This window comes from Equus przewalskii, chromosome 16 (genome assembly GCF_037783145.1).
Source record: "Equus przewalskii isolate Varuska chromosome 16, EquPr2, whole genome shotgun sequence".
In the NCBI taxonomy this organism is placed as follows: domain Eukaryota; kingdom Metazoa; phylum Chordata; class Mammalia; order Perissodactyla; family Equidae; genus Equus; species Equus przewalskii.
In genome coordinates this window covers 25,619,896-25,631,583 of record NC_091846.1, presented here as the reverse complement: position 1 = coordinate 25,631,583, position 11,688 = coordinate 25,619,896, and the positions used below count along the sequence as shown (strand labels likewise).

Sequence of the window (11,688 nt, the reverse complement as noted above, 5' to 3'; positions counted from 1 at the left end):
AGACAATCTAAAGTTCAATACCAGAGAATCAGAGAAATAAAATCTCAGCCCTGACGCCTCATGGGTAAAATGGGGAGCCCAATTAGGTGACTGCTAAGGGCCTTTGCAGCTCAAATAGTCAATGAATCTAAAGACTGATTATGAGGGTGATTAATGAAAATTATGGCAAAATCAAAAATGCAAGGCTGTAAAAATGCCAAATATAACTCAAAGAACCATCTCCCCACAAAGTTAAACTCTTTCATTTTATTAAGTACGTGTCTTTGGAAGTATCTACCATGCTCTGAATCCCTTGAGTATCATAGGGATCCAAAGAAAGACTTGTCAAATCCTTGAGGCCAAAAATCTATTTTACGAAAACGAATGATTAATAGGATAAACAGATTTGACAATCTTCATTTGAACGGAACTCACCAGCCACATAAAAGCAAGCTTTAAAACAAACAATGAAAAAAACACAACTCCTTGCTGGCAGCCCTCTCCATCAGCTATCCTCTCTCCCAGGAGCCCTGAGGACTGCATTATCCCTTGTTGCTTCCCCAAAAACAAATATAGCAAATAAAGCCTAAATAGTCCCTTTATTAAACTGTCTGCTAAGAAGGTGTCATCAGTTTCCTTCTAGGCTCCTGGCTCATAGAGTAATAATATTATCTAATAACGAAATTAAGATTAAATTGAAAAAGGTGTGTAAGGCATTTAGCCTGGTTCATAGTATGTGCTCAATAAACATTACCTATTATTATCATTATTATTGGGTTTTTTATTTTCCTAGGAACTCAGCCCTACTTGGTTGGATAAATACAGACTACCTGCTGATGATCAATTTCTCCCCAAGATCTTTATTAGGAATTTTGAACAAATGTATATTTAGCCTAGTATTTCTCTCATGAAAGATGACACCTGCTTTTGTGTCCCTTGAAATCCCAAAGGACTTTAAAAAGAGCAAATTTCAAAAAAAGTCAGATGGACGCCAAGTCTTTTTCACAGTTACTTCTCAGTGTTAATGGCAGTCTGGGAACAAACTGGGGAAGTTTTAAAGAGTCCCACCAGTGGGACAGAAGTGTGGCTTCTAAACGCCTGGAGGTTATTCCTAAAGGGAAATGTTGGGAGAGGAAAGCTAGATAATACAGCAGAGGAGGCACTTACTTGGGTTAACAGTTGGAAACGGTCTTGTCACACATCAATACTAAGATTTCTAATTCCAGTTGAGCATATCATGAAATCTTTAAGTTTTTCAAACAGAATGTGTCAAAGAAATATGTTAGGGCCTGAGAAGAAAGTGTTGGTTTCTGCCATTGCCTCACTCCTCAATATCTGTAATAACCTAAATTTCTTTTTCCCTCCCGCCACCCCCCCATCACTGGTTCAGTGAGCTCTTTGAATCGCACACACAATGGATTGATTGTACACTGAACTACTCTGCCCTTAATAATGACTTTTCTGGAAATCTTGCTGTCCTCAAAGGAATGGCTTTAGGCAACTTAAAAGCCCTATAACGACCTAAAATACGTCTTTTTTCTTTCAAAGAAGAGCACTTGTTGGTAATTTACTCCATATCCACAATGCAAGGAGAAATCACGGCAGAAAAACCAACTGGAACATATACCTTAGCGGGGACTGTTTGGTTTCTGGCTTTTCACTTCAGAATTAATCCCTTATTTCAAAACCTAACTTCACACTATGGCGAGCTGTTTCCTTCCCTCCCGCTCCTGCCGGGCGGCGGGTTTGGCTAGGCTCTGCCCTTACACCCACCCCATGGCTAGGCTCTGAGTCCCTTGAGCCCCGATCTCCCCGGGCTGCTCTGAAATGCGGTATGGCGTTTTCTAAAAACATGTCTTCTCCTTAGTCAGGAGCGCCGAAAATGGATTTTTCTCTTAAAAATGACTTGCGTTCCCACACCGGGAGTCGAACCCGGGCCGCCTGGGTGAAAACCAGGAATCCTAACCGCTAGACCATGTGGGAGACGACAAGAGCGACGCTGAACCTAGACAAATTGAGTCTGCCGCAGCGGCTTCGGCCCGCCCAGCCACACTGAGCTTCCGGCAGCGGACCTGCCTGTGCGCCTGCGCACACCTCGCGGCCGCTTCCCCCGTTCCGGGCTACCCGCTAGCCGTCCCCTCAAGTTGGGGGGCGCCCTCAGGTCTCTGTTATTTCTCCGTTCGCGTCTTTTGTGGACTTCTCCGGTCTCCTAGTTCTAGATGGCACGTTACACCGATGTAGACCCTGGATTGGACGAGTCATCCTTCACAATTCCTCACAAGAAATCCTGCAGAGGACAAAAGCGCCGGTGTTTGAATTTTAGCCTCGTTCATAAGAACAAGGGCCGGGGATCGGGGGGCTGTAAAGCCGCCCCCGCCGAGGCCGCAGCGGGGCTGGCACCCTGTCCCTGGTGCCTCCGGCCCTGCCCGGCCAGGCCGCCGTCCCCTCTCCCCGCACTGCCCCGGGCTGGGCCCCGGCCCGGCCCCTCAAAGTTCGTCTTTCAAGAAACAGGAGCGAGGGCTGCCCAGAGGCCTGGAACATTCCGGGCCTGTTCTGTTGACTCAACGGCCAAAGGCAGGAATTGTGTCGCCGAAAGTAGGCAGTGGTGGGCTTGTAAAGCTGGCGTATAAGCCCGGAGAAAGTCCCTCCCTGCCAGCACTCAGGAGGGATGGAAATGCCCTTTGGTTTCCAAACCCGTCCTCGATTTCGGTGGCGGTTCCCGCGGAGCCGTGGAGGCGGCACGACCGGCCGTTTGGGCCGGGAAAGCGCGGAGCGTCGGCGACCACGGGCCTGGGATCCCGCGGAGGCCGCGACCGCGCGGGCGCCACTGACGAGCGCGGGGCGCTTTGGAGCCCCCTGAAAAGCTGACTCTGGTTCTCCTCCCTCCTCACTCCCTACCTGCAAGGGACTCAGAAGGCCCTCGCTGTCCCTTAGCTGAGGCTGTAAAGGCTTCAGTTGTGACGTTCATGGCAAGAGGGGAAGGCCGGGAAGGGACCCGAAACGGAAACCGTCGTCTCGTGTATTCACACGGATGAAGCGCCCTTCAGTGTTGCTCAAACTCCGGTGGCGTCAGCGTCCTTTGGGCGCGCGTTCTTGTCAAAGTTCAGACTCCGGGCCCCGCTCTCGTTTGGAAGTTCAGCGTGGGGCCAAGAATCTGCAGTTTAAAGCCGCTGGTGGTCCTGGTGCCCCTGGGGTAACCCACGCTGCGAGAACACTGCGGGTCTCCTGGGAGACGCTGTTCCGGGGCCCGAGCAGGGAAGCATTGAGGAAAACGCATTCAGGCCCGGAAAAGCGGGAAGCTGGCTTTTGACAGCACCAGGCCAGGAGGAACTTGCAGGCCTCCTACTTCTTGCCCTTTCTACACTCCGATCCTGGAGGCCCTTGGAGCCTGGAAGGGAGGAAGGGCAAAGAAAGAAATGAGAAGTGGATCATAGGTCTTTCCTGGACGGCAGTGTTGTGCTGGTGAATGTTGAACCAGCACACAGGCTCTCCAAGGTGTAAAATCCTGCCTCGGAGCGTTTGCCCATTTCCGTGGTGCAGATACTCCGGGCCTGGCCGTCTCAGCTACCAAGGGGATGCCACTGAAGACGGAGTTGGGAAGAGAAGCCCACAGGTGGACCTTGTGAGCTGCTGGGAGCTCCAGCCAGCTCACCACGAGTCCTAGCCTGAAATCGTGCCCGAGCTGGAGTGGTTGGGAGAAGAACGATCTAGAATCAAGATTGAGTTGTTGAATAGTATCTTGCCCCGAACTGTGCTTTATTATTTAAAGTGACCATAGAGCTCCCTGTTACTGCTCGAGTTTTCATCCAGTGCCAAGGGAAAAACCAAACAAATTTCAGTTTGAGGATAATTAGAGGCAAAAGTAAAGTTGCATTTTGATTCTATCCTAAGGATGGTGCCTGTCCAATGTATGGGTTACATTGGGGACTTTTTTCTTTAAAAGTGGTAAAATACTTTTTAAAAAGAATTATCGTCGAGTGGAAATACAAAGTGTGAAATCTGGGCCTCCACATGGAGAACCACATGCAGGGTATTCTGTCATGGATGAGATTTGATTTGCAGAGTTTAGTGTTCCAAAGCAGATGTCCCGCGAAGGAAGGTGGCTGTCTCACTGAATAAGAAACGAACAAACGGGGGCCACCCCGGTGGCGCAGCCGTTAAGCTCACACATTCCAGTTCAGCGGCCAGGGGTTTGCCAATTCAGATCCCGGGTGTAGACCTACGCACTGCTTGGCAGGCCATGCTGTGGCAGGCGTCCACATATAAAGTAGAGGAAGATGGACACGGATGTTAGCTCAGGGCCAGTCTTCCTCAACAAAAAGAAGAGGATTGGCAGCAGACGTTAGCTCAGGGCTAATCTTCTTCAAAAAAGAAACAAAAACAAAAGAAACAAATGAAAACTGTGTTCAAAGATGCAAAGATAGGACAGGAAGAACCACCAAAGAAGGGGTAAGACCCACCTCATAGGTCTACTGTGAGAAGTGAATGAGCAAAACATATTTGAACAGAATAGGTTTGCAGTCAGTGCTTCTAGTTTGTCTTCAGAGCCTCATGAAATTTCAATGATGTTGGATTATGTAACACGACTGTAAGTTCCCTTCAATTTCTAAAAGACCATGATCCCTGAAGCACAATTTCTATCACTTCCCTTTCTTACTCAAAACCTGAAAAAAAAAAAAAGGAAAAAAAATGGCTTCTGGTTGCCTGTTGAGTAAAATCCAAATTCCATGGCCAAGACTTCCAGGCTTTCCATTATGCAGGCCCTCACGTGACCAGCTAATATTAATTCCAAATTACCCCACTTGCTCTGTCCCACTTGTCCCTCGTTCTTTCCTGCCCTGGTTCCTTTGCTCCACCTCTCTCTGCACTGCCCTCCCCACTCTTCGTTCCATATCTGACCCCAACTCCAAGGCCAGCTCAGCCCCATGAAACTGCCTCAGGTCCTCCTGGTCAAAAGTCACTCCAGTTTCCTCTGAATCCCAAAGCACAGGCCTTTAAACACTGGTGATATAGGCTAATGCCCTGCTGCCCTTACTATTTAAGTTATTTAATAGGAAAGTCTATGAATAAAACTCAGATTCCATAATCCCCCTGGGAACCCAGTCCTGCACTAAATCATTCTGCCAAATAGTCCTTCCTTTTATCTAACTTAAATACTTCCTGCTGTACTTCTATGTGAAAGCTGCCCCCTTTTAACCACCAGTGTGAACAAAATGTTCCTGGGAGGAGGAAAAAAACACAAATTTTTGAAGTTTAGCCAGACCAGTAAGTGAGCTGCATTTCTTTAGTTCCGCACACACTCAAAAAAAGCCTCCTTGTTGACATAAGGAACAGCTATTCTTGTTCCCATGCATCTAAGGCTGACTCTCACCGGGCAGTTCTCCCATTTCATCCACCATTTGATACTGGAAAAAAGCCCCAAACATATTGTGCTTGCCGGGCATCTACATTAGTCAAAGTGGTGGGGGCAATTCAGGTCCCCGTCTGCCAGTCATTTAGAAGTTAGGATGGTTTCCATTTCAGTGGGCCCCAGAGTCACCTTTATAAGGGCATTGAAAATAAGCGCCAATTAAATTCCACTCTTCCCAGGAGAGCCCTGGCCAGCACAGACCCAGCCTGCCGCACGAGGTTAACCTGAAAGCTCTTTTGGGTAACAGCACCTGCCCCTGCTGCCCAGTTGGGGTGACTTAATCTTCATGGCCTAACACTAGGTTCAGTTTCTAAAATTGCATCTGAGCTCAGGCGACCACTGGGATGACAGAGCTTCCTCAGGGCTTGTTTAGATTATACAACTCTGCCCTTCACCTCAACCCCAAATCCCGCAGCTCCTACTCGTCCTATGACTCAGGGCACATACCCTTGAACTCCTGAAACTGGGTTAGGTGCTTGTTCTGTGGGCCCAGCCCCTCAGTCCTTGGGGTAGGTGAATTTCCCTGCTTCCCTCTCCAGCACTGTAAGCTCCTGATGGCAGAGTCTAGGTCTTAGTCTGTTGTATATCCAGCTTTTAGCACAGTGCTTGGCACACTTAATCATTTACTAAATGAATCAATCTCCTAAAATATCTTCGTTTCTTTGGGGACTCTCCTATAATAACTACTTTTTTCCTTAAATCAGCAGATAGCAAGAAGACATATTCCTCAGCCAGGTAAAAGTAGCCCCACAGCATGGTATCTTTTCCTGACACATCAGCAACATTCAGTAAATGATTGAGTGGTTGCTTCCTCAATTCATTCATTCATTCAGTAATCAATCAATCAGTCAGTCCCAGAGGAATAGTCTCGGTTTTCACCTAGCACCTAAGTGACAAAGCAACTAACTGAGGGTCTCACTGGGCCATAATCTCAATATCTGAGCAACTATAACATAGAACAAGAAACCACGTCGCTATCTCCTGATATCTTTCCCCACCTCACAGACACTCTCTTTTTCCACCACACCTTCCCTTCATCTGCTTTGATGGCACAAGGCAGGGGCAGCTCCAGCAGACCATCCTCATACTCAGCCCTATCTGTTTGCTCCTCCTGGGCTCAACCCTGGGGCAGAGATGAACTGCTCTCGTTTTCCTGGAGGACCACACTCAGGCATTGTGCGAGTCCGGGTACTCCATGGCCTGGTGTCTAGAAAACTTGCCCAGCATTGTAGTTTCCTGTTCCGTGTGGCAGTTGCTCAAATATTAAAATTATGGCTCTCTGAGACCCTCAATTAGTTTGCTTTGCCATTTAAGTGCTAGGTGGAAATCAAGTTGAACTTTGTATGAGAGGTTAAAACTATTTCTGGACTCCCCACCAGCAGTTCTGAGTTGAGTGAGCCTTCTAAACTCATTTTCTTCTTTCCCAGTGAGATAATCTGTCTCAATTATCATCAATAGATCCATGGCCAGGGATTATGTCAAGTTCAGTGTTCATCATGGCACCCAGTGACAGTGCTTGATATAAAAATAATAGCTATCACATATAGGATTCACTATGTGCCAGACTGTTCTAAACACTTCAATATATTAACAATTTCATTCTCCCAATGAGTCAATGAGATAAGTCTAGTATTATTCCCATTTTACAGATTAGAAAACTGAAACACAGGAAGATTAAGTAACTTGCTAAAAGTCTTACAATTTATAAATAGTAGAAGCAAGATTCAAATCCAGGCATTTTATCTCCAGAATCTGAACTCTTAATATCAAACTGCCTCTACTATTACACATATTGCATAAAATAGGGGATGGTCATTGATAGCAGTAATGATAACGCCTTAAGCAACAATGACAACATACATTCTGAGGCCTGATGGCGTCTTCAGGGGAGAGTGAAGATGTTATGGGCTCTTCTTAAACCAATGAAAATAAATATTTCATGATCTAAGACTTCATAGATGCTGACAATGGCACAGAGATGACACTTCTGGTCACTTCTTCCTTATCAGCTACCCATTTTCAGAAATATCACCATCATGACTATCCAAAACTAAATTAATATTTTCCCTGTCTCACGGTCTAGGGTTCGAAATCTCATAGCTTTTCTCTCTAATCTCTATTCAGAATTATTGTTCACTGCTGATTAATTGATTGATCCAAGCAATCAACAAACCAGGCACAAAGATTCATGGGGCATAAGGCATTCTGCCCTTCTGAAGCATCCACCTACTTGACGTCTGCACATGGATGACTAATGAGAATCTCAAACTTAACATGTTTAAAACTGAGCTCTTGAGACTCCACCGCCCCCAGTCCCTCCAACCAGCCTCTTCTGCATTCTTCCCCATTCCCATTAACGGCAGCTCCATTCTCCCAGTTACTCCTGCCATAAGTCCTGGAATCACCGTTGAGTCCATTCTCTCTCATTCTACATCCAGTCCCTCAGGAAATCCTACTGACCCTATCATGAAAATAGATACAGAATTTGATTACTTCTCCCCATTCCTCTAGCCTGAGCCACCACCATGTCTCACCTGGATTACTGAAATAGTGTCACTCTTGCTTCTGCCCCCAAGCCCCCCACCCCCACAACCTATTCTCAACACTGCAGCTAAAGAGATACTTTTAAAACAAATTAGAGTGTGTCACTTCTCAAACCCTCCAATGGCTTCCCATCTCACACAGAATAGATGTCAAAATCCCAACTATGATCTTCAAGGCCCTACATGGCAATCGCCCCCTCCCATTAATTATCCCCCCATGCACTTGGCCACTCCAGCCACACTACCCTCCTTGTCATTCTTTGAATCCTCTAGATAAACTGCCATCTCAGGGCCATTGTACTTGTGTGGGGAGGAAAGAGCATTCCACACTGAGGGTACATCTTCACGGCTTGCTCCCTCAGGTCCTTTAGAAATTATCTTCTCAGTGGGACCCTCTCTGTTCATCCTATCTAAAATCTCAGTAACCTACCTTTTCCAGACTTACGTTTTCTCATTAGCATTTACTGACATTTGACACACTATGTGTTTCATGTATTTATCTTGCTCATTGTCAATCTTTCCTACCAGTGTGAAAATATTTCAGCTTTTTTGTTCACTGCTGTATCTCCTGCCTTGAACAAAACTTGGAATTTAGTAGGCATTCACTAAATGTTTGTTGGCCAAATGAATGAATGAAGACAGTTACACAGATGACTACACTGAAGGGCACTCCAAGTGGTATGGACAATAACTACTACGAGAAGTAAGAGGTAAAAGATCGCTTTTTGTAAGGACAATCACAGAAATGTCAAAAAGGAGGTGAGATCTGAGCTGGGCTTTTAAAAATGAGGGACCTTTGGGAAGGTGTAGGTGGTGGGGAGAACATAGCAAGTGAGGGTGTAACATGAGAAAACTTTGGAAGCAGGTACACATAAGACATGCCGGTAGACAGGAGTGGCCAGACCAGTGTGCCCAGAATGGAGATTCCTAGAGGAAGATAATGCTGAAGAGTTAGGCTGGGGCAACCCAAGGAGCTTGGGATTCCACATGCAGTCTTACTTTTCCCTTCATTTGTCCATGCCATAATCATACTTGGCTCCACCACACAGTGTATGGAATACCTGATGTGATGAGAGGGCATAAGGAAAGTAAATATCAGGATTTCTCATCAGTCAGATAGTAATGTTTACTGACCATTTGCTACTCACAGAATCTGTATTACTAGTTAATTTACTGTTCTCGAGAACAGAAAAGCAGTTTGACTTAGACATCTGGAGGCTGAGACTATAATTTTTAGCAATGCACACATTAGAGTTGTAAAAAGAAAATTCAAGGACAAATTGGAATTCTTATTACAGTTAGTATATTATGATTTTCCTTATACTACTAGTAGGTGTATATGTCTGAGGCTCGGCAAATTAGCAAGCAGCCTAAGTATTGCCCCACGCCTTTAAGCAAATATGGTTTTCGAGAGGGCATTCAGTAGAAGGTTAACTTCCTAGTAGCTGATAGACAGTTCTCAACCATTAGCAGTGTTGAACAGTAATAATATCTTCCTTCGGAGCTGCTCTCAGGATAATAAAACTTTTAGAAAGAGGACTAGGATGTACTACTAAGTACAGGGTAACAACTCCTGATTGCTGATCCAAGAGGAGCTGCATATCCCCTTAGCAGTCCTTTAAAAGTAAAAAGCTACTCAGACGCCATCAGAACAGCGCTCTCTCGCATTGCCGGTTCCATCGGAGCCCGTGTTCTTCCCACTCTACTTAACAGGAGACACTCAACAGCATTTCCTAGTGACCCTCAAAAAGCAGACACCCATCAGCATTGCTGTTAATCTGTCTTTTTCTATTATTTCTCTGGGAAAAATGCCACATAAAGAACAAACAATGCTTGTTAAAGTAGAAACAGAAATGCAAGGGGGAAGCTATGCAGCAGATGAGTCAGAACTGGCAACAGCAATATTTCTGTGGAGATAAATGAAGATCAACCAAATGAGAAAAGCAAAGGCTATTTGTTCAGACCTTGTGGTAGCAAGGGCGTCAGCCACTGTCCCTTGAGTTTTGACAGAGACTCACAGTTTGGCAGAGGAGCAAGAAAGTGTTATAGTGAGACAAAGGGAAGGCTGCAGGTGTGTCCTGATTGGAGGCTGGAGTCAGGCTAACTAGAAGCAGAGCATCCTATGTGATTGGTTAGGGATGCATATTTGGGTTTCTCTGATTGGTCCTTAGTTGGAAGTGGAGACAAAATAGGGAAGCCGTCAGTTATTAATCAAGCACTGGCCATTTGGGGCTGATTGTTACAGATGTCACTGTTTGGCTTCCTGGATTGTTACTAGAGATAGCAGTCTGACTTCCTACAAGCCTGACTTACAGGAGGCTGGCTCCCTGGGTGTTTTATTGTAGGTCATGGGTTGGTTTTTTGGGTAGGCTGCTGCAGGTCACGGGCCAGAGTTCTATGTTTATATATGGTCTGGCCATTTTCCGTGTGAATACTCAGTCTCTAATTTCAAAGAGGGTTAGCAGGATCCCATAGTTTCAAAGCTCTTCTTCAGGCCAAGACACACAACCAACTTCTCACTCCTTCTGTCTGCTTGCCAGACTGGGCCCCTCACCCAAGGCCCAGCAAGGCAGACTCTTCCCTTTGTTCTTTCTGAACCACTCCTCCTACCTTGCCTGTTTGAGCAAGAGCTCTCCTTTACCCTCAAAACCACTTTGAAATCACTCTTATGCAGTCTCTGATGACAGGCCTCCCCAGAATACTTGTTCCCCTTCTCTTTCTGCAGTGTTGCCATGTCATTTATTTATTTACAGGCATGTGTACTTATCATAGAGTATGAACACTGTAAATAGCAGTGACTGTGCCCATTTCCTGAGACTGTCCAGGGCCTGGGATAGTGCCACACCCAGAGAGGGGTTTAGTAAATGGTTCTGATGATTGATGACATGAGGAGTGCCTTAGGAAAGGGAGAGCAATTCCAGTCAACCACTCAGAAGAGTTTCGGGTAAACTGTTTCACCCAGAATGGGCTCTTTCTCTCCTCAGACCTTCTTTCTTTTTAAGTTTAGAAACAAAGCAAAGGAAGTGTGTGCACCTCCTCATTTGGAAAAAAAGTTTCCAAGCTCCGTTTGAAGAGTAGTCAAGTTATTATATATATGTATTTTATCCAGATGCTGATTTAATTAAATTCTCACTTATGATAACTATTAAACTGAAAGTCATATGGCAATAATTAGAATGAAATAGGCCTTCCACATTCACAATCAGATCTACAAAATAAACTGGATAAATGTAGTAAAGGCTGATGTAACGGCATAGCATTATAACAACGCCCCTTACCTAGACCCAGACCAACTCCTAGAACACCTGAGACCTTGTCATCCACCATGGAAGCTTGATATGGCATGAGTTTTTGTCCAATTCTGGTACCAGATTGTAAATAAATTCCATTCAGTTAAAATGAATGGATTTTGGAAAAAAAAAAAGTCCATTATAAAACTTTCAAATACTTATATGGACAAAGTCAGTCACTGTTATTTAAAATCAGCAACAATACATGGACTAGTGCTCTCTATTGAGATATTTGTCCTGTTTATCTGGGTCCAAATTCTGGCTTCAAAAGGAATAGTCAGGAGGGCCATTATTTGTAAATACCAAATCTTAAACGTAGAAAACAACTGTCTTCATTTTGTAAGTTCTGAGCTTCTGCTCTCCATTCTCTTTATTTCCTCTGAAATCCTCCCTTAGAAATGGAAACCCATCACCTCCCTGGAACTCAGCCAAGGACAGAAAGGATTCAAATAATAAATACCACTTC

At 45.2% G+C, this 11,688-nt stretch overlaps 1 long non-coding RNA gene and 1 other non-coding gene across 2 annotated transcripts; both read right to left on the bottom strand.

The window, feature by feature from the left end:
• Window positions 1-227: 227 nt before the first annotated feature.
• Window positions 228-3,242, bottom strand: LOC139076452 (uncharacterized). Its single transcript, XR_011528077.1, has 2 exons — window positions 2,878-3,242; window positions 228-2,266 (listed from the first exon to the last, which is right to left on the bottom strand). It is a non-coding gene; the product is annotated as an uncharacterized lncRNA (long non-coding RNA).
• TRNAE-UUC (transfer RNA glutamic acid (anticodon UUC)) lies at window positions 1,891-1,962 on the bottom strand. Its single transcript has one exon. It is a non-coding gene; the product is annotated as a tRNA-Glu (tRNA).
• Window positions 3,243-11,688: the final 8,446 nt, after the last annotated feature.